The sequence below is a fragment of the Euprymna scolopes genome, chromosome 9 (genome assembly GCF_053919585.1).
Source record: "Euprymna scolopes isolate OS-2025 chromosome 9, ASM5391958v1, whole genome shotgun sequence".
Lineage (NCBI taxonomy): Eukaryota > Metazoa > Mollusca > Cephalopoda > Sepiida > Sepiolidae > Euprymna > Euprymna scolopes.
The window spans coordinates 119950841-119975715 of NC_136490.1; the positions used below are offsets into that span (position 1 = coordinate 119950841).

The window sequence follows — 24875 nt, forward strand, 5'->3', positions numbered from 1 at the left end:
TCAGGAGTAATGGTCAAGCCCAGAAGCTTGTCAAAACTTGAGGCCTCCTGAAGACGAGAGCCATTCATTTCAATTGATGACAAATGTGAATTAGAATGTTGATGATGTAAAGAGAGAAGCTTGGTTTTAGATGCATTAAAAGTAACCAGCCACTCCTTTCCCCATTGTACTACGTGCTCAAGATCAGAGGAGAGAGAATTGGAGAGAACTTGGTCGTTTACTGTCTTAGATGTGGTACCATAAATGGTAGTGTCGTCAGCATAAATGTCTACAAATGATGTAAGGATATGATTTGGAAGATCATTAATGTAGATCAGGAAAAGAGTTGGGCCCAGGATGGATCCCTGAGGGACACCGGCATTAATACTGTGAGCTTCTGATTTTTGCCCCTCAACTACTACTCTTATGAACCTATCAGAAAGAAATGATTTAATAATTGAGAAGACTTTTCCAGCTATACCATAGCTAGCGATCTTATGAAGTAAACCTTTATGCCATACCCTATCAAAGGCTTTAGATATGTCAAGAGCAATTGCCCTAGAAAGATTGCCACCGTCGAGAGATTTGCTAATCCTATGCGATATAACTGTAAGGACATCTGCTGTAGATCTAGCAGAACGGAAACCATATTGAGTGTCACTAAGAAGGTTATTTTTGTTGAGATGTTTGATTACTTCTGTATTTAACACAGATTCTAGCAACTTACTAATGACGCAGAGGAGACTTATTGGCCTGTACTGAGAGGGGGATGAGCGATCACCTGAATTCTTAAATACAGGGCATACTGATGAGATTTTCCAGGGAGATGGGAAACTATTCTCCTTAAGACAACGTTTAAACAGTTTTGTAAGTATGGGCGCTAATTCAAGTTGAAGTTTTTTGAGTACTATAATTGGAATACCATCAGGGCCAGTTGCTTTACTCGAATCAAGGTTTTTGATTAGCTTCGCAACATCACGTACAGATATACGTATATCACATAGCGTGTTTTCTGATACAGGAGGAAATATTGAAGGTTGGCGGTCTTGGTCGCAAAGGGTAGAATTAATTTTTTATATAATAAAATTATAATAATTTATAATAGAATTATCTTTTGTAAGATACAGGTTCATGTAAGGGCTGACAACTTGTGATTTTTCAAAGCTGTGAACATACAGTGATTTCATTGGAGGCAAATGATTTTTCATCATCATCAAAGGTATACTGTCGTGGTATCCGAGAGTAAAGAAGGCCGATGCACATGATAGCGTGACGTCATTATCAGATCCACTTGTTGGTATATGGTGTAGGCTAACGGTCCCTTATCAGCAGCAGTTTCGTCTAGTTTTCAATTTGCTGTTTAACATGGTTTATTCTTGCGTTGTTCCAAATTGCCGGGGAAATTATTCCAAAGATCCCAAAGTACATATATTTTCTTTTCCTAAAGAGAAAGAGCAAGTCTCAATTTGGATACGTGCCATTAGAAAGGAAAATTTTATTCGAACCAAATTTAGTAAAGTAAGGAATGTTATTGTTAATAATTAAACGTGTATTTAATTAGAACTGTATTCAAGTACTTTCATAACGTTTGATAACATTGTTAAAATAAATTAAAGAACTTTCATAACGTTTGATAACCTTGTTAATATAAATTAAAGAAACAATACTATTTATTGCAAATATAGTAAATATTATGTTGATATTTTTAACTGTTTATTTTCTTATAAGGCTAAAATGTCTATCAGGAAGGTGGAAAATTTAATTTTGTTTTAGTTTTTAAATTATGAACAAATAATTTTTACATGAAAATAATTGTCAAAATGTCTTTTTAATAATAAATAAAACCTTTCATTGAGTATTTCCAAATATTTTAAAGTTCTATATTTTTTTTCTAAAGTCGCTTTTAAAATTATTTACCACACGGCTATTAAGAAAATTAGCAGTGACTGAGCGTTATATATTAAAATTGATTGTTTCTTTTTAGAATTATAAACAAATAACTTTTACATGAGAATAATTGTCAAAAATATTATTTTTTTATTTATTTACTTGCCTCCACACGATGGCACAGTAAGACACAAGGTTGGTTTTTAATGTGGGAAAATCTATCTCCCCAAAAAGGGCACTCTGGATATGAACAAAAATAAATTAAAGATTGTCTCAGTCATGAAGGAGTTCTCCTTCACTGACCGAGGACAGAACAAATGAAGTGTAGCATCAGAACAGATACTACACTGTGATCCTGTGCCAAAGATAAATGTTACCAAACACAAGATAAGTTACTAATGTTCCAACTGTGTTTTAACTTACGTTTTTCTTTATTTTCAAACAAAAGTGGTGTCAAGTATATTAGAATGAAAACAAATTTCGTTAGTTTTCATTCTTAAAATTATTTATCGTTTGTTTTCACTTTTAAAATTATTTATGGTTGGGGTTTAATATGTTTGACAAAAGTAATATATAGAAGGGGTTATGTTAATTTCCTTAATCCATGGATTTTCAATAATGGCTCAATATATGTTGATTGATATATGCATATGTTTAATATATATATATATATATATATATATATATATATATATATATATATATATATATACGTACATATATGTTTAACGGTGACGTGCACGCTCGTTGTATTTTTATGTGTAGATATATCAGTGTGCGCACCTTTATCTCTGTTTAAACATAACACTTATGTAGATATGTTTATTTGCTGTATGTATACGATGGTATGCATATGCGGGTGTGACTTGCATGCTTTCACATGATTATAGGAATGTTCGGCCGTGCATATGAACGCAGCTGTACACTCGGGTTCACGCGCATGCAGGCGCACCTGGGTGAATATGTAGTTCCTTGAGTGTGCGCTTTTTCTTTTATGTGTGCTTGAATGTATGTTTTATGATGTGTATATATGTAAGTGAGTACACATGTGCATTAAGGATGCGTGTGTATATAAGTGTGCATTTATATTTGCATAGTTGTATCAGTGTGTGTGCGTATGTGTATACTATGTGTATGTATATGCACGCGTGTGTTTGTATATGTATATGTGTGTGTGTATGTGTGTCTGTGGATGTATATGTGCTTATATCTGCACTTATGTTTAGGTTTGGCAGATATATATACAGATTATTATTATTATATAAATAGTTAAATTCAACCACGTTTGGGCAGCTTCACATCCAGCCCCGCATTAGAATCAAATCTCCCCACTATAAAAATAGCTAATTAACCGCAGTATATAAAGCACTCACTCAAACATGGATCCCAACTCAGCGACCAGCAAAACCTACTCATCTACAGATCGCCTCCAAACAGAAATATATACATTTTAAATCAAATTTAAATAAATTAATTAAATCAGATCACACTACGACAACAAGCGTAATGAACAAATTGTATCTCAGTTAATGAAGTTGCCTTTAAATATACCCTCAAAATTAAAAGAGCTCAACCTTAAACTCACTTAAATAAGTAACCCTCAAACCATTCCAAAAATTCAGACCATGACTCATTTCTATCTCCACCTAACCCACTCACCCATCCGCACAGCAAGAACAGAACGCCCACGTCATATTATGCACACTCCCATTGAAAATCACAAGAATATCCATTTCCCATTTGAACTTAAAATCAAGGGGTCAACATATTTACCGAATACTAAAATACAAATCCTCCCCCTCCCGAACAAATTCCATTAAGCACCTGTGTGCTCGCCAAACTTTAACCCTCCCCCTTTCTCTCTTTGCCCCCTCTACTTCACCCTACTCTCCTCTTTCCCTGATCTAAAAGGCTTCCCTCACCCACTATCAACAAGAAAGCGAGATTCACACCAGAAGCCAGTCCTCCAAATCACCGTTCTGAATATCATCTCCCGGATTATTTTGCTATTTTGCTACCCATACTATTGATTTCGAGGTCCATTGTATACATAAGTCAATGCTCAAAGTCTATTACCCACGGGGATAATTACAATGGAATAGTATATCCATCCAACATCGGATACACTGTGTCAACACCGAAAAAGATTTTGGACTAAATACACCAATACACACTCAAGGTAACAACGAATACGGCTGCCCCGTATACCTTTCGGAAAATCAATAAGTAGCAATACTCTTTTTTGCTATATGGAAATACTACCTTCTCTCCTGGACCTATCCTCTGCCTACCTGGATTATAACCCCGAAGGACATCGTTACTCCTTCCGATAATGGACTGCCCAGGTTGTATCAAATTTACTCTTCCTATAATTATCTCCATATAATTATCAACAACCACTCAAAAAAATGTTTTCAATATTTGTGCTGAAAAGCAAAATAAGTGTCTATTCACAGCTGAACATTTTGCTAACCGCATTTCATTTCCTCTGATGATATTAGCCATTATTGAAAATCCATGGATTAAGGAAATTAACATAACCTCTTCTATATATTCCACTTGTCAAACAATAAATTCTTGATTCGAATATATGTGTCTATATGTTGTTTTTTCAGAATTTAAAATTTAACCACCAAACTTATATATGCATATATACATATATATATATATATATATATATATACATATATATATTACTATGTATACACATATATATATATATATATATATATATATATATATATATATATATATATATATATATGCCCTTCCCAGATGGAGTATTGTTGCCACATCTGGGCAGGGGCTGCTAGAAACAGTTTACCCTGCCTTGACAAAGTTCAAAATAGACGTCGTAACCTAGAGAAAAGGGATTCTTTTTCTCTTCCCTCCAATCTCTTTCCTACACAAGAGACCTTGCGAGCCTGTCTCTGCTTTATCGTTATTTTCCTGGCAAATTCCTGTCTGAGCTTCAATTTATGGTCTCCTATGGCCTGACTTTCACGTAAAACACTCGGCTAGCTGAAACCACGATCAATAATTTCCCCCACCCTTTATGTGCGTCAACCTTAAGGTAGATTCCATGAAAGCTTCTTTCTTAGAACTCCACGTTGTTGGAACTTAATTCTGTTTGCCTGCTTTCCAGCTGACTACAATATGGTCGTCTTCCAGTCCAACATAAACAAGTTCTCCTTAAGTAATCGAATTTAACAAATTTCCACTACTAACGATTACTACATTTTCCCATTGACTATTGTACACTTAATAATCCTAACCCTCGAGTGGACACCGAGCCTTGATAAGTGGTGACTCCATTTATAAAAAAAAGAAATATATATATATATATATATATATATATATATATATATATATATATATATATATATATATCGTACTTTGGGGCAATTGCGCCAAGTCCGGTGTGATTGCGCCAACTAGCTAAAATTGCTCGTTTGGAAATCACGCATATAGAGAGTACATTTTTTTAGTTAGTGCAATTACTCCCGAATTTCGTGCAGTTACCCCAAAGTACGGTATATATATTAGACGCAAATATCCTACAATAAAAAGGAAATTAAGTCTGAGATTTCAAGTAAATACTTTAATAACCACGTGGTAAGTAAACATATACACTTTGGTACAGTTAATTGAAGGCATCCATTGTTGGATGCTGAGTGATGGTGAGGCCAGGTGAGCCTCTAAATTTATTTCGATTTTCCCCTAAAATATTATTTCTCCTAATTTAATTTAAAATAAAATAAAATGCGGAAAATAAAATGCAAACGAGTTGATTTCTATTTATGTTATATATTTTTTACTGGGGGATTAAACCGTCAAAATGATTGCAATAATAGCAATGTCTATAAGCTATGTGTTAAATATTCAATATGGGAGTATAGAACTCATGACAAACAAGTGATATATCCGTGAAGTGAAGATATATCTACATTGTATTTGTTAACAAAACAAAAGTACGCATTGAACCATAGAAAAACCTTTAGAAAATATCTTATCTTGATGATTGAACCTTCTTGATGATCTACCGACCTACCCTCAAACAAGCGGTTCGAATTCTTGTAATGCAGAGCCAGCCGGTTTTTTTTTTTTGTTTATTTTTCATTAGTATGAAAAGAAGCATGCTCTCGACACCGGAAGAAGGTCTCAGGTTGCAGCGGCCGAAACGTTGTGCTAAAAACACGCAAGATGAGAATAATAGTCCGATTAATCAACATAACACAAGCAAGATATATCTACGTTAGTTGTTTCTTTTTCTGATGTTCATCCCTCTATGTTAAGTATCTTCATCTCTCTAGATTAAGTATCTTCATCCCTCTAGATCAAGTATCTTCATCCCTCTGGATTAAGTATCTTCTCACGTAGTTTATTAGAATAGTCCTTCATCCTGTTAAAGTTTTCTCATGTGCGCGGGTCGTTTCATAAGTAAAGCCTCCTATCTTTTTTTAATTCAAAAACCATCAATTAATGAAATCTCTTTGGAATTACATTTTAGTCTTAAAAGAGCGTCACTTTTCTATCAATTGCACGTGAAAACATTCCGATATTCTCTCCACCTTCGCATCAACTGGTGTAGCAAACAATTTCAAATCATTTTTATGCGGAAAAAAGTAAAACGTTATACAAATTCAATCCACAAATCCCGAATTACATTTACAGTCCCGCATCCTGTGGTTTCCTTGCTTGGAATGATGGGAAATGAATTTTTTTTTAAGTTGATGTTCCTACAACACAATTGTTTTTTCTATGATTATACATCTCATTTATTAACTGAGTTTTACCTTAAAACATCAAATATAAATGATTCAAATGAGTCGGTGTATCTACAATGAATGCTAAAGTTACGAGCCAGTCAGGATCTCAAACATGTGAACAACCCCTATGTTTACTCTCAAGAAATATTGCCACCTTATATAAGGTAAGTGCTCGTTTTAAGATTGGCCTTCTGCTAAGCCAGTGTACCTCACAGAAATACACAAGGTCATCATACTCTGCCTGAGTATTAAACAAAAATTATTTACATTTTCGATGATTCAATCCGCGAGATAGAAGCAGATTCACAGTTTTCCCGACATCCATAACCTTTTTAAACTTCAATGATTTCACACAATGTGTCTTGATGGATAATGGAATGGATTTTCACAAGTTTACGGTAAATTTCGAAGCTATGAGAGTCACTGTTGGAGGAATGAAATAGAAAGTCGACTGAGACAACATTGTCTCTTCGGAAGCTGTCCCCGCCTAATGTCTGTCGCCAGTCGGTCGATCTAATCGGCTCTCAGTTTTTGTTTTATGCTTATTTTTTTTTAATTTTTACGCAGAAATCGAGGCGACTGGGTTTTGATCGTGATTTTGCAGTCATAGTATTCAAATTCGGTTGCGTGAATCTGAAGAAAATAACAGCATGCCTTTTGTTTAATTCGAACGCATAGTCTTTCATGTTAAAAATAAAGTCGTTGGTAATGAAGCTCGGGGGCCGGTTAATATACCTTCGCCGCCGGGATCTGGCCCGCGAGATGTAGGTTGCCGACCCTTGGATAAGAACCTTTTTCATAAGAACAAATCTTTTGATCAGAGAATGTTGTGCAAGGATAGTATCAGCGAATTGTAAGAATTGTAATTAAAAAATTTCTGGTTGATAATTAAGATCGTATTTTAATATCTCAATGCACAAATATGTTTCTTTTTAATTACGAATTCAAGAGAATTATGGAATGTATAATTTAGTAGCTCAACTGTTTTGGTGATTAAGACTCCTATCTTACAGGCTGCAACAATTTTCTCTTTCTAAAACCAAGTTGATCATGAATCTCTTCCCCTAATGTTACCAAAAGCTACAGAAGAATTACAAATATGAAATTAAGTAGATAAAATAATATATGATAAAGATAGACTTTCTAAATAAAATTTGAATAAACTTTTGTTGTGATGACTGAAAGTATGCATTTATGACCTGAAATTTTAATCTCTCTGTTACAGATATTGGCGGTGTGAGACTCTGAGAAAGCAACCTCTTTCATAAGTGTTCATCAGAAGAGATGCGTCGTTGAATCACTCCATGCAGAACAAACTGAACTGATCAACAGTCAGCGGCGCCCTTTGAACCTTTACGAAGCCGATGTAGTTAATTTCAGTATGGTTAGAAGATGGGTTTGTTGATTTCAAATTGGCGGCAGAGATGTGAGTTACAAAGCAAGTTCCGAACTTTTACGACCGAGGCATCAAAAGAGGCTGGCAAAGGTGCATTTAGAACGGTGGTTACTATGTAGAAAAATAACTTCAGGTCGAGTTGAAAATGTAGAAGGCTTTACTTTTCTAACGGCCCTCGTAATAGGTCAATGAAACATTAAAGCTAATTATTTACTGTTGCAATTATTTTTGTCTGTCTTTCCTAAGTTATTTGTACATGAACGCAAGCACGAATCCATCCGAAACCGGAAGTGTTAGACGAATACTACATTCACAAGCGGTCCCCAGTCGCATGTATATCCCCGTAGGTTTTTGCAATTCTCGTTAGAAGTTGTCGACGTCCTCCTACATACAGCGCCTGGTATTCGGAACTTGTCGCCCATCTGGTACTGATCAGGGTCAACGTTGCTTAACTTCGGTGATCTAACTATGTTACAAGAGAAGTTCCCCTTTTCTTGCAAGTAAGAAAAGCATTAGGTAAGTGAAAATGAGATTAGGATAGACCGAGATTTGAACTTTGTAAGCAAGGTTCAGAAATGGAATTTAGCATTGTTCAGTTTAACATAAAATAGTTTCGATATTTTGTTGTAAAAGGAATTTTGATTGTTCAATTCTTTTTATGAAAACTGAATTAAAATAAGGTCAGCTATAAAATAATGAACAATGCAATTTGAATATGTTGAAAAATAGGTTAGGAAAAATAGGAGTGAGAATTCTTTGTCTGCAGAATGGTTTGGAAACATGTTCCGAACCACGCATGTTCAGGCCATGTGGGTCGATCACGTTTACAGACACACTTATGACGTCATGGCAGAAATGAATTCTCAATATAGGAGCTAGTTCAGTCGAAGAAGAAGGAAGTCGAGGCAGTCGGGCACAGAAAGCAGTCAGCATAGGCAGCGAAGGGAAAACTGTTAATCATGTAGAAACTTTGAATTCCTGGATGTGATCATCATTTCGACCGGTCAAATGGAATAAAAGAACATCTCATATTTTTGTAACTGCCGTCTTCGTGTCGTCATTCTACCAAATTGAAGGTAATGTGAAATCATCGTTTTAATGAACTTTTTATAACCCATCTTAAGTAATGTGTCCCCCTCTCTATCATAAGTAATGACTGACCCCTCCTCTTGTGATATGATATAAGAACTGATCACCCGCTTCCTCCTCGCTAATATATGTGTTAAGAAGAAACATCGCAGAACTGTATAAATGTATGCCTTCTCTCTCTCTCTCTCTCTCTCTCTCTCTCTCTCTCTCTCATCACCATCGTATATCTTGTATTACATCTACCCGTTACATGTCCTCGTCTCTCACCAATATAAACACCCAACTATACAACAACTAACTAGACCTGCTTTGTCCACGTTGTTATAAAGCCCAAATTATCGCCATAACTCAGTTTAATTATAATCCATTTAGTTTGCTTCTTTTTAGAGATGCTCCATTGTGTTATTTTATGAATATTTTAGTTTGAATCCCATTTCCATGAGATATGGCTTCTTTGATCTCATTTCTACCGGGCAGGAATTTTTCTATTATATGGATAGATGGCATTTTACAAAAACGTTACTTAATCAATAACACCCAATCCACACAAAGTATCTCTTACCTCGGGTTATTTCTAATATTCATTTTTTTAGGGCCGTTCACTCTATAATTGAATAACGTTGAGCCTGACCAGTCTCAGATTGGTGAGAATTTGAGAATAGAAGGCGCTATATGCTATTGTTAAAAGCAATGTCAAACTACCAGGTGTTATTGTTCTGTCCAGACATCCACACAGCATGAAAAATCGATGAACGATTTCGAGTTTCTATGCGGGTTGCAACGAACTGAATAGATCAGGCGGCTGTCTCCATTAAGTGTTCTAACTAGCAAACAGATATATATATAAGACACTTTGTCCGTACGTGTGTGCTTGAGCTCGTTTTCTATAGACTCTGAAACGATTGGGCCGATTTTTATGAAATCTCGCACAAATATACTTTATATTCTGGGGGCATTTCTAGATAGGTTTTGTATCGGGATGCCTCTGAAAATTGTTAATCAATAATCGAAAAATCCGATAAAGGAAGAAAAAGTTTGATTTTAACCCAGTTAACACCTTACACGGCCTAACATAACAACTGCATTTAAGTTTTCTCACTTTGCAAGCAAAAGGATCTGGTGTATAAAATCAGCAGTAAGTTCTTTGATAAACAGGACCGCGTTCGAAATAAATGTATATCTTTAGAGTACAATTGAACCATGATACTTGACTTTTGCAATTTAAACATTAATTCAAGCCATTATATAGAAAAATTTTCTATAATATCATCAGTAGTTTCTTCGATAAGATATGGACGCGTTGGAAATGAATGTTTCTGTTTAGATCACAACTGAACCATGATACTTGACTTTTGCAAGTTAAACATTAATTCAAGCCATTATATGTAAAAAAAAAAAACTTAAATCAAGAGTAGGTTCTTTAAAGTGAAATGTGGACTGCAATGTATTGTGGGATAAGTCACCACGGGAAGGTATGTGAAGTATCTTCTCAGTGCACCGCAATAAGTGTCGGACTAAATCAAGCAATCAATCGATTTGATTGAAAAATATGCTATTTTATGATTTCAATGTCAATTAGGTATGTTGATCCCCCCTTCAATCCCAGGCAACGTAGGTATTCGTTGATCCCCCCTTCAATCCCAGGCAACGTCAGGTCTCTCTGTTAGTATATATATATATATATATGTGTGTGTGTGTGTGTGTGTGTGTGTGTGTGTGGTGTGTGTGTGTGTGTGTGTGTGTGTGTGTGTGTGTGTGTGTGTGTGATCTATCGACCGGTATCAATCGTGACACCCTGCACTGATGATTCCCAAAAGGATGAAACACTAGTGTCTTTAGATATTGAATAATTATTATAGTAAATTATTATGTCAGCCGCTTTAAGAAACGTTTTTCCTATCGTTAAGCATTTTCAGATAAAATAAAGGTCGGCTAATTTAGCTCTCATGCGCATGTCATCATATAATGACAGACGTTAAAAACATTTTTTTAAAAATAAATGTTTAAATTTCAACAGTATTTATCGCGGTTAACGGTAGCCGAATGGAGTATGTCCTTGCTAATGAAGCTAGTAATGGCTTCTGTTGCCGGGTTCAAATCTATCGATCGGTGTTAATTGCGACACCCTATACTGATGATTATCGAAAAGATGGAACATTAATGTCTGTAGTTATTTAATAATTATTATAGTAAATAATATATATATATATATATATATATATATATATATATATATATATATATATATATATATATACAAGAAATATGCAGGAAAATTTATATCATATGTTCCGAAGCAAAATATAGATTTTCAGTAATTATAGTGCATTTCCTCACATATTTTTATTTTATACACGTCGCTCTTCTTACTGGGTAAATATTGACAGAAACAAATCTACACTATCAAAGATAGCAACTTTACATTTAAAATATTTATGGTGGATCACAGAAGAAATAATCATTTTAGTGTTGAACGTGAGAGAAATCAGCCTATGTTTTTAGTGTTGAAAATCCAATTAGAGCGGAGTAATGCAAGGTGTACATGGCCATAAATAAACCAGTGTCGAAAAAGACGAATAAGTAAAAAAAAACTGTTTGGACAGAAAAAAAAAGCGCAATGGTAAATTATATAGCGAAAACATGATCAAATTGTGAAAATCTTAGTAGAATAAGATTGGAAATCTACTTCGGCTCTTCGTCATATGAACTTGGAGAATTTTTTTAACATTCTGATTGTGTGATCTGGTTCTTTAGACGACACAATCCTTTTGTCAATGCGGCCAACATCCCAAGCTTTATATCAAATCCGAAATTTCACTTTTAAACTTGAGATGCTTTAAAAAAAAGAAACCAAAATTCAGGTAATCTTGCTTAGTAGATGTCTAATGGCTATAGATTAAATTTTAAAATATCTTAAATATTTGAATTTTCTTATAGGAGGTTGCGCCAATATTATGCTCCTTAAACCCTTTTAAATACGCCAGAGAAACTGTAATTTGGAAATTATTTATTAATAAATGACAATTATTAAAATTACGCAAAAATAGGATGCATGTGAATTTTCATAAAAGGTTTCCATCTGTCTATAAAATCAAATATAACCCAACTTACTTAACTCTACGCTTAGTAATTGTGTTCCAAATTAATAATGATTGGTTGATTATTTTAGTAAGGAATTATGTATATACAGTAATATAAATATATATCTAAATTTATATAAACAGCGATTATTTAAAGTTAGAATGAACTACAACTTTCGAAATTGTGCTTGGCATACGTTGAATTAATTGGTTTCTGACTTCCGGTTTCAAAGAAATCTGTCTGCTTACCTATTTCATGACCGCCCTGCTTTAAGTCCGATATTAAAAGCCACTGCTGCTATTCAAAACATACGCAAGGTCAATAATATTTTTTTGTTTTAACTATGAAACGGGTGCTGGCAAGAATTGTGCACATCAACGTACTTAAATGAATAAATTGTAAGATGGTCAACATCTTGAAATTTGGTATATAGACTTTTGTCATTTATTTATTTTATATATATCTATACTCTCTCTCTCTCTCTCTCTCTCTATATATATATATATATATATATATATATATATATATATATATATATATATATATATATATATATATATATATATTAGTGTTGGGACGATTAATTTGAATCAGAATCGGGAATCGGAAAAATTGGAATATTTGCGGGTATCAGAATCGGTATCGGAATCGGAAAAAAATTTTCCGATGCCAAAACGATTCTTTTGATTATTTTTTTTATTTAATTTTGTTTAAAGCAAAATCATCCATTGCTGGTAATAATGATAAGATAATAAACATGTATCGATTTTAAACTATCAGTGAAACAAAAATCGATATATATATATATATATATATATATATATATATATATATGTGTGTGTGCGTGTGTGTGTGTGTGTGTGTGTGTGTGTGTGGAGGTTGATTCTTAACAACACACCCAAAGTAAAATATATTTTATTTGAGAATAAATATCTCCGAGTCCACATTTAGAAATTGTAGATATCTATGAAGATATTTGTTTAAATCTAGAGTTGAAACCAACTCGCTGGGGATGTTTATATAAATATATGAATTGCTGACCGAAGTCATAAAATCACAAAGTTTACATAAATCTGGGGAATAAGCTGATAAATAAAACGTTGAAACGTTTTGATAACAAATATAAAGATTCCGTTTGTCCAAAAGAATTCCTGAATTCTTTATTTGCGAATACCTCTTATTAATGGAGATTTGGCACATGTCGGTCCAAAGCCAAAACTATACTAATTCTACTAAAAATGTAGAATTGTGTCTGTCTGTCTAAAGTTGAAACTACTATTTTTACTACGAATGGAGATTTTGTATCTGTTTGCCTGTAACATTGCCCACCTTTACGCACGTAAATCCAATATGTTGTAGCAGGAATATAGGACAAGTAATAACTCGACTCCATTTTTTTGTAACAATGACATTTATTTTCGCTTTCTCCTGCCACGCATTACGGTTGTTACGTCACCCACGTCTCTAACGTTATCGTTTTCTTTAACGTGTTTTCTCTCATTTTTATAGTCTTTTTCTTTCTCCTTACCAAGATTCTCACGGCTAGGTATTTGCATATAGTCGCCATATGCGTTCGGTTACATGTCTGCATTCGACACTATATTATTCTATCAATAATAAAGATCCTGGATCTGTCTGAAATCGAAACTATACTATTTAATTAATAATGGAGATTTGGTATTTATCTGAATCCAAATCTATATTGTTATTACTATTAATAATTGAGATCAGCTATCTATCTGAGGCTGGAAGTTTAATATTCTTATATTTTTATACTCAATTCAGTTTAGTATACTATTTCAAAATAATGTCCTATTTCAGAATAATGTTCTATTTTAGAATAATGTCCTATTTCAGAATAATGTTCTATTTTAGAATAATGTCCTATTTCAGAATAATGTTTTATTTCAGAATAATGTACTATTTTAGAATAATGTTTATTTCAGAATAATGTACTATTTCAGAATAATATCCTATTCCAGAATAATGTTCTATTTCAGAATAATGTCCAATTCAAAATAATGTCCTGTTTCAGAATAATGTCCTATCATTAAATGCTCAATTCAGGTAAGTTAGTGCAGTAACTTTTCTGTTTTTATGATACCACCCTCCCATTAATTACCTTCTCCTTGTTCGGCATGTAATGATGTAAAGTACTATGTCCTGATTTCAGCAAACACCCCTTCCAACATTACGTCTTCTTTTCAGGGGAATATATTTGTTCGTCGTAATACCATCCTCTCTGATATCACCTGCTTTTCTGAAAGGCGGTAGTATACAGGGCGAAACGATAAAATTATCACCTTAGAAAAGATTACATGATTCCATTTCCGTTTGATGAAGCCGGGTTTTGTTTTGTTTGTTTGTTTGTTTGTTTTTTGCTTTTTTGCAGACCATCTACTAGTTAGCCAGTTGTGTACAAATCCCAAGAGCAATAGGAGCCTTCTATATTTTTTGAAAATGACACAATGTTCAACGAGCAAGATCGGACATGACCGCTGTACAACTCATGCTCTTTACCAATCCAAATTATGACAACAGGACAATTTCCAGCACTCTCAAAATGAAAATCCGGACGGTTCAACATTTGAGGGCACAGCTCGACGAAGTTTCCGGCCATGGTTATAATATTTGGTGTGGTTTCAAGTCAGGGTCATATCATGCCACCTCACATCTTTGAAGTCGACTTGAAAGTCAACACCAAAGTGTACCTGGATGTGCTGAAGAGTTTGGTGATCAACTGGTGCACTCAGGTGGCCGCTGGCAGACCCTGGGTGTGGCAGCAGGACTCGGTATCGGCCCACAAGTCAAGAGAGACATAGACTTGGCTTCAGAAGGAGTGCTACGATTTTGTACACTTCTCTCACTGGCCCGAATCCCCCTCCCGACCTGAACCCGCTGGACTACTTCTTTTGATCATACGTCGAGACAATCACCACCATGACTTCCCACAACACCAAAGTCAGTCTGATCGCCGCCATCCGCCGAGTATTCGCACAGCTCCCGCTGGCGCTTGTGGAAAAGGCATGCTTCCAGTTCCGGGAGCTGAAGGCAGCTATATTGAATAGATGTCAGCTCTACTATATAATCAAGTTACCTGAATTGATTTTTCAATAATTTTTTTTAAATAAATCTGTAGTGTTGTTTTCGTTAGGGCGACAAATTTATCGCTCCACCCTGTACTATTTCAGGATAGAGGGCTTCCTTCAGTCTTGACAGACTATGGATACCCACTGTAAGAGTGCGTGCGCGTGAAATTTGTGTGGCAAGAGTTGCGCAATTGTTATATTTTAAACGTGTCGCTGATTATACTTAAGATGATGAACGTTCTTTTGTTGTTCATGTTATAAAGGATATGAGTCTTAAGAGAGTTCATATTGTAAGACATTAACACATTAGTGAAATATATATAAATAGAGAGAGAGTTTATAATTGAGCGAGTCTTCATATAAATACACTTTGAGAAATTGTTTTCATATCTAGATAGACAGAACGATAATTGAGAGGTTTGCATTTATTCCGATGGATTGACAGGTTGGCATTTATGCTTTGACAGTTCGTATGAACGGGAGTGTTTGTATAACATAAATAGACACATTTACTTTCTAACACATATTTTTTAGATGATGAATTTCAAATAGTTTGTACACATAAATAGACAATACCTTTTTCATGTAATGATGGACACAGGAGACCGCAGTTATAAAACATGTTGAACATTTATTCTTCCACTTGAACCGGTTGGTGGCTTTACGTTCAGGAATTCAAAGGTTCACATTCTATTGTTGCAAAAGTGACCGTCTCGCTTCTAGACGATTGAAACCCATGTCTGAACCCAGACTATCGTCTGTCGTTCTCCAACTCCCTCTGAGTTTCTCACTAACTCACTCTCCAACTAACTAACTAACTCTCACTTCCTATATTGAGAAATCCATGCATGTCCGGCCACGTGACCAAACTCAGGTGCCATCAACATTGGCGACTTGCACGTTTCCAACATTCTGATTTCCCAATAACCTATTTTTCTTTTGTTGTTTTCACAAAGGAATTCAACCTGCATATCTAATTCATTTAACCCATATTTTATTATCCACATTCTTTTAACAATGAATAGTTTATTTATTATTTATTTCATCAGAATTAACAATTTACTGGACATTCCATTTAAACCTATTGTTCTTTAAAATTTATATCCAAGGTTCGATTTCTGCTTTCTCTCATTTTATTTTCATTTTAAGTGTTCTCTCTATTTTTATACTTACATGAAAAGGGGACTGCCCTTATCATGTAACACAATCTCCAACCACACCTCTTCTGATCAACATTGTTGAATACCAGTGGCAAGTTGAGGTACAAGACAACTGGAAACAATGCCGAGATAAGCGGAGAGCACATACAGCGCCTAGAATTCCCAAATGGTCACCCATCTGGTATTAGCCAGACTCAACGTTGCTTAACTTCGGTGATCTGACGAGAACCGGTGTGTCAACGTGATTATGCCGTATTTCAGAATATCATATCATAAAATGCTCAATTCAAATAATTAATTGCAGTAACTCTTCTGTTTTCATTATACTATTTCCCCCCCCCTCCACCATTAATTACCTCCTCCTTTTTTGGGATGTAAATGCTATCTGTCCTGTTTTCAGAAAGTCCTCCGTTCAAGCATTACCTCCGTTTTTTTTTTCAATAGAACATGTATTATAGATACCATCCATTCTAACATCACCTCCTTTTCTGAAAGGCGATAGTATAGTATTTGTGTTGTAGGCATAATACCATCCTCCAATGCATTGTCTCCTTCTTCGATGGTAATGTAGTAAAGGAAATAGTAAGCAACCAGATAGATATATATATATAGAGAGAGAGAGAGAGTATTTGTACTAGTTTATGTGATGCAAACTTTTTTTTAGTTTAATCTAATATCAGGCTAAAAATATAAAATTTATAAATATTGAGAAATAATTGAATAGTAAGTCTGCATGACATAACATGGTAGCACTACAATAGTCCAATTGTTTGACCCGGCAGATCATCCGGTTTATTACATGGATATCTGAAGTCTGGTGGTGTAGATTATACGTAGTAACAGTATTAAGCGTTGTGGTGATGTTGTTCTTTGTTGCTGTCTTATTTTGCTGTATTCATTTTCTTACATTTAATAACAGAGGTTGTAAAAGTTATTAATAATGGCAGCATACAATCCTTTGGGTTAAAAATATTTCGTTTTCTTCTTTTATTTTACTCTGGATAATAACTACATAATGGATTATAAATACCTAATGTATAATAAATACGTAATATTTTATAAATGCATAATGTATTATAAATACAGAATCTCTACAATTATAAAAATGCAACCTTTTCTCTGTGTGTGAGTTCATTCATTATAGACTCCGAAACGGCTGAATAGATTTTCTTTAAATTTACAAAACTTTAGTGTGTAAGTCTGAAAGTAATCTTAGTTAAGTTTTGTCTCAGAATACCCCCAATAATTACCGATAATCGATAATCGAAACAGTTATTTCTATTTATCTATCATCAGTAAAGCCATTTTTCCATATCGTCGCTTAGCAACAATGATAGAACAACGGGCTATGAAAATTCTACTGTGGGTAAGTTGATAGCGTGTTTTTTTTTAATATTTTATTTGTTTTTTGTTGTTGTTGTTTTGTTTTTTTTTGTTTTTTTTTGTTTGTTTGTTTTTTGCATGACGTGGTCTGTAGGTTCAAACACCGCACGTAAATTTCTTAATGTTTTTTTTCGTTAACTTGGAAAGAAATTTATATAAAATAATTTTATAAAAGAAACAGTAGGTTCTCTAGAGAGCAATGTAGAATAATCTATATTTTGGACTAAGTTGATGCATTGAGGCATGTAAAGCTTCTTCCCGGGCGATTTCACGGATTTCGATGACAATAAAAATATAGGAGTGTGAAATATTCGTTGATCATCATTCAATCCTGGGCAACGTCGGGTATCCCTGCTAGTGTATTATAAATGCATAATACGCCATGAGTCTTACACTAGTTCAGAGTCTGTAAACTCAGTTGCACTGAAGAACTGACTGGGTATATAATTGGTTTATGTGGAAATCGCTTCCAAGTCTAGGAGAGGTCGACCAGTCAATTCTAACAGTGAATAACTCGGAGACACCGTTCCGAACTTACTCAACTGGTCAACCGCTACTGTACATTTCTACTAAATCTTGATTCTATACCCCTGTATACTACTAATGATAAACAGAAATTTCCCCCGGCTAAAACCCAAATATAAAGTTTCGCATGATTCGAATACCCTATATATTAAGTTTCATGTCTGTAGACCAAAAACTGACAGAAGAGGTTGGTAGGCAATTTTTTAAACAAATATATCTACGCTTACATAAATGAGGTTTGTGTTTACTATGAACTTTTTACGCAGATATTATGCAAGTATAAATCATGCAGAATATCAGCATGAATAGAATTACATGTTAACTAAAAATGATCATCCCATAAGAAAACCGAAAAATTAATAGGGAATTAATTAAAATGAACGTTTAAAAGATTATGCAAATTAACCAGATCTTTTGCAGATAAATGCAATTCAACAAGCAATATATAACAAAGTTGTTTTTTTTTTTTTTTTAAATAAGTAGTAAAAAGAGTTCTTAGCCTTCGGGCCGGGATCAAAGTATAGTAGAGCCACCCTCACCTGTCCCGCAGGACTTTAGGTTCCTTTACAAACCGAAGTGAAAGGGGTTGTCTATCAATTAGACGGGGTTGGGAGGGTATTACTAACCACTTTTTTTTCTCCCCCTGCCCTCGACACAATTGAATTATTGTATCATTTATTGTATCTTTTTTGCTTTTACACATCAATAAAAAAAAAATGCCTTTAAAAAAATTGAGTTCTAAGTAGGGCGTCCCCCAGTACGAATAGGTGAATGTGGTATTATGGTGAAAGAGGATACTAGCTAAGAGACTTTCTTGTTTAGTTCTAGAGTGACAAGGATGAACAACGACCCCCATTCTTCCCCCTTTTTGAGTTGTTCTTGTGCCTAAATTTGTTCATATTTAATTTATATTGTATTTTTTAACCTGAATTAAAAAATTTGAGATCTCAAAGTGTAGTATCTGTTCTGATGCTGCATTTCTTTTTTATATTTCACATTTTTTGGTCTTGTTTAGTGGAGGAGAAATCCTTCATGACTGATACATTTTTTTTATTTTTGTTACTAACCAAAGTACCGCATTTTTTAGAAGCTGTCCCCCCCCCACCACCACCAAAAAAAATTAAAAACCGACCTTGTGTCTAACTCTGCCCTTGTGGAGAGGCAAGTAAACAAAAAAATAAATATTTTAAATTAAAAAAATAAATAGAAAAAAAGGGTTTTTAATATGAATATCAATACACAAAAAGAATTATAGGAGTATAGATAGATTGTATTGTCGGCCGATTACTCGTATCCAAGAATTTCAATTTCCTCTTTTAGTGTCTGGCTCGCAGATGGCTTCTCAGGCCAATCTGAGCGTAGAATCTGCGTGGGCAGATAAGGCAGGCAAAGGTTGGCGGGCGATGGGGGCTCTTCTGCTCGTTTTTTGCTGTTTTTTTTTTTTAGTTGTTTGCTTTTTTTTTTTTTTCTTGCCTTCATCTTAATCTCCACCAGTCTTCTCTTTTCTGTTTCATATTGTTTAATACCGGTTATAATGGATCGCGCCACAGGTGCCGCGCCTGTGCTGTTGTTTCCCATGTATGGATGTCAAATCAAGTTTTTCAAGGTGGTTTTGAGTTGGTCTTTGTATCGTTGTAGAGGGGGGCCGATTGGCCTTTTTTTTTCCTGCGCTCTGAGTACAGTGTTTTTGGAGGGGAGCTGTTCTCATCCATTCAGAGGACGTGCATAAACAACGGGATATGTGCCTCATGATGATGGGCTCAATACCGCAACTGTTTGTTCTATCAAGGGCGCTTGTGTTGTTTACGTAGCTATACCATTTGATATATATGTGTAATTATTATATCATTGATGTATATATGTATAATTATATCATAATTGATATATATATATATATATATATATATATATATATATATATGTATATATATATATACTCTGGCCTAAGCCATTCAGCCACCGTTAACTTTGAGAAATACTGTTGCAGTCTGTCAGAGTGATCTAATAATCTGCGCATAAGGGCTAAAATGACCGACATTTCATTTAAACTGAAAGTGCTCACTGATAAGAAACGAGTTTCGTAAAGGGGCTGACATAATTATTTACTATAATAATTATCAAATATTTACAAACAATAGTGTTTCATCCTTTAGGGAATCATCAGTTCGGTATTAACACCAGTCGATAGATTCGAACCCGGTAACAGTTTGTAGTTTAGAGGATCTATGGTAAGTAGTGAACCGTTCATATGGATATTTATCAAACATATATGTGTGTGTGCGCGCGCGTGTGTGTTCAATAAATTTCCATATGGACGGTTTAATACTTGCCATGGATCCTCTAGACTACAATTATTTAGAATCTTCTGTGAATACATGAGATCCTGTGGAAATCGGTTGAAAATCAAAAGATAGAGAATAATGAAGGTAATTTAGTGTTATGTGTGTTGCTTTTCTTATTTAAGTAGTTGTGATCGTACGGTAAGGGATTTGCGATTTATGTATTTAGAGAGTAGTGAAAGATAACTCGCGTTCTACTTATTCACATAAAGCGATTACAGGGGAGATAACTCACCTTCTATATATTTGAATAAAGCCATCACAGTGGAGATAACTCACACTTTATTCATTCAAGTTTTAGTGAACCTAGAAAGTACAATAAAACCTGTTCCACTTATTCGTGTAGTAGTGATCGCAGGAGGACATAACATGTATATTACTTATTCGAATCGTAATGATTGCAGAAAGAAATAACTCATACTTTCCTTATACAAATAGTAGTTATTCTGTGAAAGCCGGTCGGTAATCTATGTTCTTGTACCAATGCAATTTGAAGAGTCGCGTGTGATGTAAATGATAAAGACACTGACTTTGGTTTCGACTGATAAAAGTACATAGTCATTCGCTATTTCAGATATGAAACCGAATAGGAACCAATGTTGCCAATTTATCGGTTTTCCCGCTAGATCTGGAGATTTCGTTTGCAATCTAGCGGGTAAAATTTTGATCTGGCGGCTTTTAGCGAGAAAATCTGGGGCTATTTGGTACCAACACACCCGCAATTTGAGAGCTAAAACTAAAAAAAAGCGCTTTACGCATTCATGTAGGTAGAGCTGTACCATTTATTACCTTAAATAACAATTATTTGTTGGCTTTTTTCATTTATTTCGGTTATTGACTTTTTAAAGTACTTTTTTATTGAGAGTGGCGCAGGGGGGGGGGCGTTCCAGCACCTATTGTTTTAAATAGGATCTAGCACTCCTCTTAATTTGAAATAAGTAGTTATCACTTGATGAAAGTGTAGAGAAGTTAACAGTTGAAAATAGTAAAAAGAAGCAACAACAGCAAAAAAAGAAAGGAAATTATACCAAACGCAGTAGAATTTAATTATTTACCAACCTGTATACTTTTAACATACTAAAACTAAGTTCTTTTATTTCAAAATATATTGTTCAAAGCGGTTTTACACACTGAATAAAAAAAAACAAATGGCCTCTATCGATTAACCGGTGGAGAGACTTAATTCTTGAAAAGTTTAAACAAATGACTTATTCTAGCACTAACGATAAGTTCGAGTTACACCCCTAAATTTACAGTGAGTGATCTTTTTTTACAAATTTTCAAGAATGAAATTGCCAGCAGTTAAGCGACAGGCAACCATTTATTTTTTGTAAAGACAGTTGAAAGAAATGAAAAATCTTTAAAACAATTTCATTACATATAAAAGATAAATAACTGACTATCATTGCATTTCGTATAAGGTATTTTGTATTTATTTTTGTTGTTTATGATGTTCCCCTGTTAACTATTCTGTACTTAAACGAATGACCGTGTTGTTCCTACTTACTTGCCACACAAATGGCTTACATTCATGTTTTTTATTTATTTTTATTAATTTTTCCAACGTTTATCATGACATTGTCAGTATGAACCACTTTTTTCTAAGATGCAACATATGTCAGCACCTCAGGGAAGTTCATTGCGTTAATTTAAAGCAAACATTAAAAACAGAAAGTTTTCAACCTGTAAAAAACTATATATTTACTTGCCTTCCTATTATGACAAAGTTAGACACAAGGTCGGTTTTTAATGTAGGAAAAATCCCGCAACCTCAAAAAAGAGACATTCGGGACTAGGGAAACATTTTTTTTAAACTTTAATCTTAAAGTATTTCTCCTTCGTTCATCAGAACAGATACTATATTTTAACATTCATTTTATTTTGAAAAGTAAAAATGATGCAAATATACTGAAAATAGAAAGATAGTGTAAAATTTGGCGAATATTTAAATCGCAAACCTTGTTTTCATTTTTGAAATATTCAGAGCAAAAATATATTCGATTATGATTGGAGGGAATAATGCAAAGTGACACCCTAGTTTACAGGGTTCAAGATTGTTAAGCATTTCATTTTTTTTTTTTTTAGCTATGGGAGAAAACTCTGTGTGTTTTACTTTTGAAGGTAATTATATGTGGTTTTCCGACGTTAGACAAATATAAAAGATTAGTTATTTATCCCAAAAAGTTAGAATGTTCAAGAAATAAGGAATCATTTTAATTTAAAAAATATATATATATGTCAAAAATGATACCCTGCTTTAAATTCTAAAATATTTTTCAGGATGTTTACATGTAATCGTCTAAAAAAATTTTTAAAAACAAAATCCAATTTCTTGGAAGGGGATAAGTAAGGATCCTCATCTACTTAAATATAATTTATTTATTGATTTGAAAAACTTCCACAACTTTTATAAGAATTTTCATCTTGTACTATTTTTCCCATTCATACACTTGTGACCCTCTCCAACCTTCCCTTCAGAATGGTTCTAAAATCCATCAATTAATTCACGTATAAATTTGGTGCCTGCGTTTTGTGGATTTCTTTTTTCATTTTTATTTTACAAATATAAATTTTTCTTATACTTGTGGAGAATCTCTCTCTCTCTCTCTCTCTCTCTCTCTCTCTCTCTCTCTCTCTCTCTCTCTCTCTCTCTCTCGCTCGCTCATCTGGGAACGTGCGTTTGTTAATAATTAAAGTAAATGATAAAGAGAGGAGAGAATAAAAAGATTTAGAATACTCCATTATAAAAAATAGGAAATATCACCTTAGGTACTAATACTATTTCATTCGAAGATGTAGATGTCAACAGGGAGAGAAAGAGTATAGCACGTAGAAAGAATGTATCTGTTATTTATTTTTATGTTTTTACGTTAAACTGAATTTTCAAACTAACATTTTCCTGATACAAACAATATAACCTGATCTCAACCGAGTGCCCAACGGATCATATTTTTCTAGTTTCATTTTTTTAATTTAAAAAAGAATAAAAACTTTAATAAGGGTTTTATGATTTGAGATAAGGATCTTCATAGATTCTCGGCATACGCCTATCGCTCTTTGGGGGTAGGGTTAACTGGGGTTATTTAAATATCCGTTTGACTTACAATTGCTCTTAACATATCAAAGGCCTTTGGTAGGGTATGGCATAAAGGTTTACTTCACAAGATCTCCAGCTATGGTATAGCTGGAAATGTCTACTCAATTATTAAATCATTTCTCTCTGATAGTTCATAAGAGTAGTAGTTGATGGGCAAAAATCAGAACTTCAAAGTATTAATGCTGGAGTCACTCAGGGGTCTATCCTAGGCCCAACTCTTTTCCTGATCTACATTAATGATCTTCCAAATCACATCCTTACATCATTCGTAGGCATTTATGCTGATGACACTACCATCTATGACCGTAAACGATCAAGTTCTCTCCGATTCTCTCTCCTCTGATCTTGAGCTCGTGGTACAATGGGGACAGGAGTGGCTGGTTACTTTTAATGCGTCTAAAACCAAACTTCTATCTTTGCATCATCAACGTTCTGATCCTCATCTGGCATTAACTGAAATGACTGGCTCTCGTCTTGGGGAGGCCTCATGTTTTGACAAGCTTCTGGGCTTGACTTTTACTCCTGATCTGAAATGGAACACGTACATCAAATCTGTTGCCAAGGCCGCTGGGAAAATGGTGCGATCCTTCTATCGATCCAGTAGATATCTCACGGCTGATGCAATTCTCTGTCTACATAAGAGCCAAGTACGTCCAAGGATGGAGTACTGTTGCCACATCTGGGCAAGAGCTGCTAGAAAGGACTTGTCCTGCCTTGATAGAGTTCAAAATAGACTTCGTAGCCTCGTAGGATATTCCTTTTCTCTTCCCTGCAACCTCTATCTCACAGAAGAGATGTTGCGAGTGTCTCTGCTTTATCGTTATTTTCATGGAAAGTGCTAGACTGAGCTTCAATCTATGGTCCCTCCCTCGCCAAACTTTAACAAAAAACACTCGTCTAGCTGAAAACACTATCAATAATCCCCCCACTCTTTATCTGTGCCTAAACCTAAACGTAGATTCCATGAACAAAGCTTCTTTCTTAGAACTGCACGCCTGTGGAATTGTCTTCCGTTTTCCTGCTTTCCAGCTGACTACAATATGGTTGTCTTCAAGTCCAACGTAAACAAGTTCTTGATGAG

At 34.4% G+C, this 24875-nt stretch overlaps 1 protein-coding gene and 1 pseudogene across 1 annotated transcript in view; one reads left to right on the forward strand and one right to left on the reverse strand.

Moving 5' to 3' along the window:
• The window catches only part of LOC145284825 (coiled-coil domain-containing protein 42 homolog), a 360633-nt gene that overhangs the window by 193349 nt on the left and 142409 nt on the right, over window positions 1-24875 (forward strand). The window lies entirely within an intron of this gene.
• On the reverse strand, window positions 16592-16708 carry LOC145285468 (5S ribosomal RNA; annotated as a pseudogene).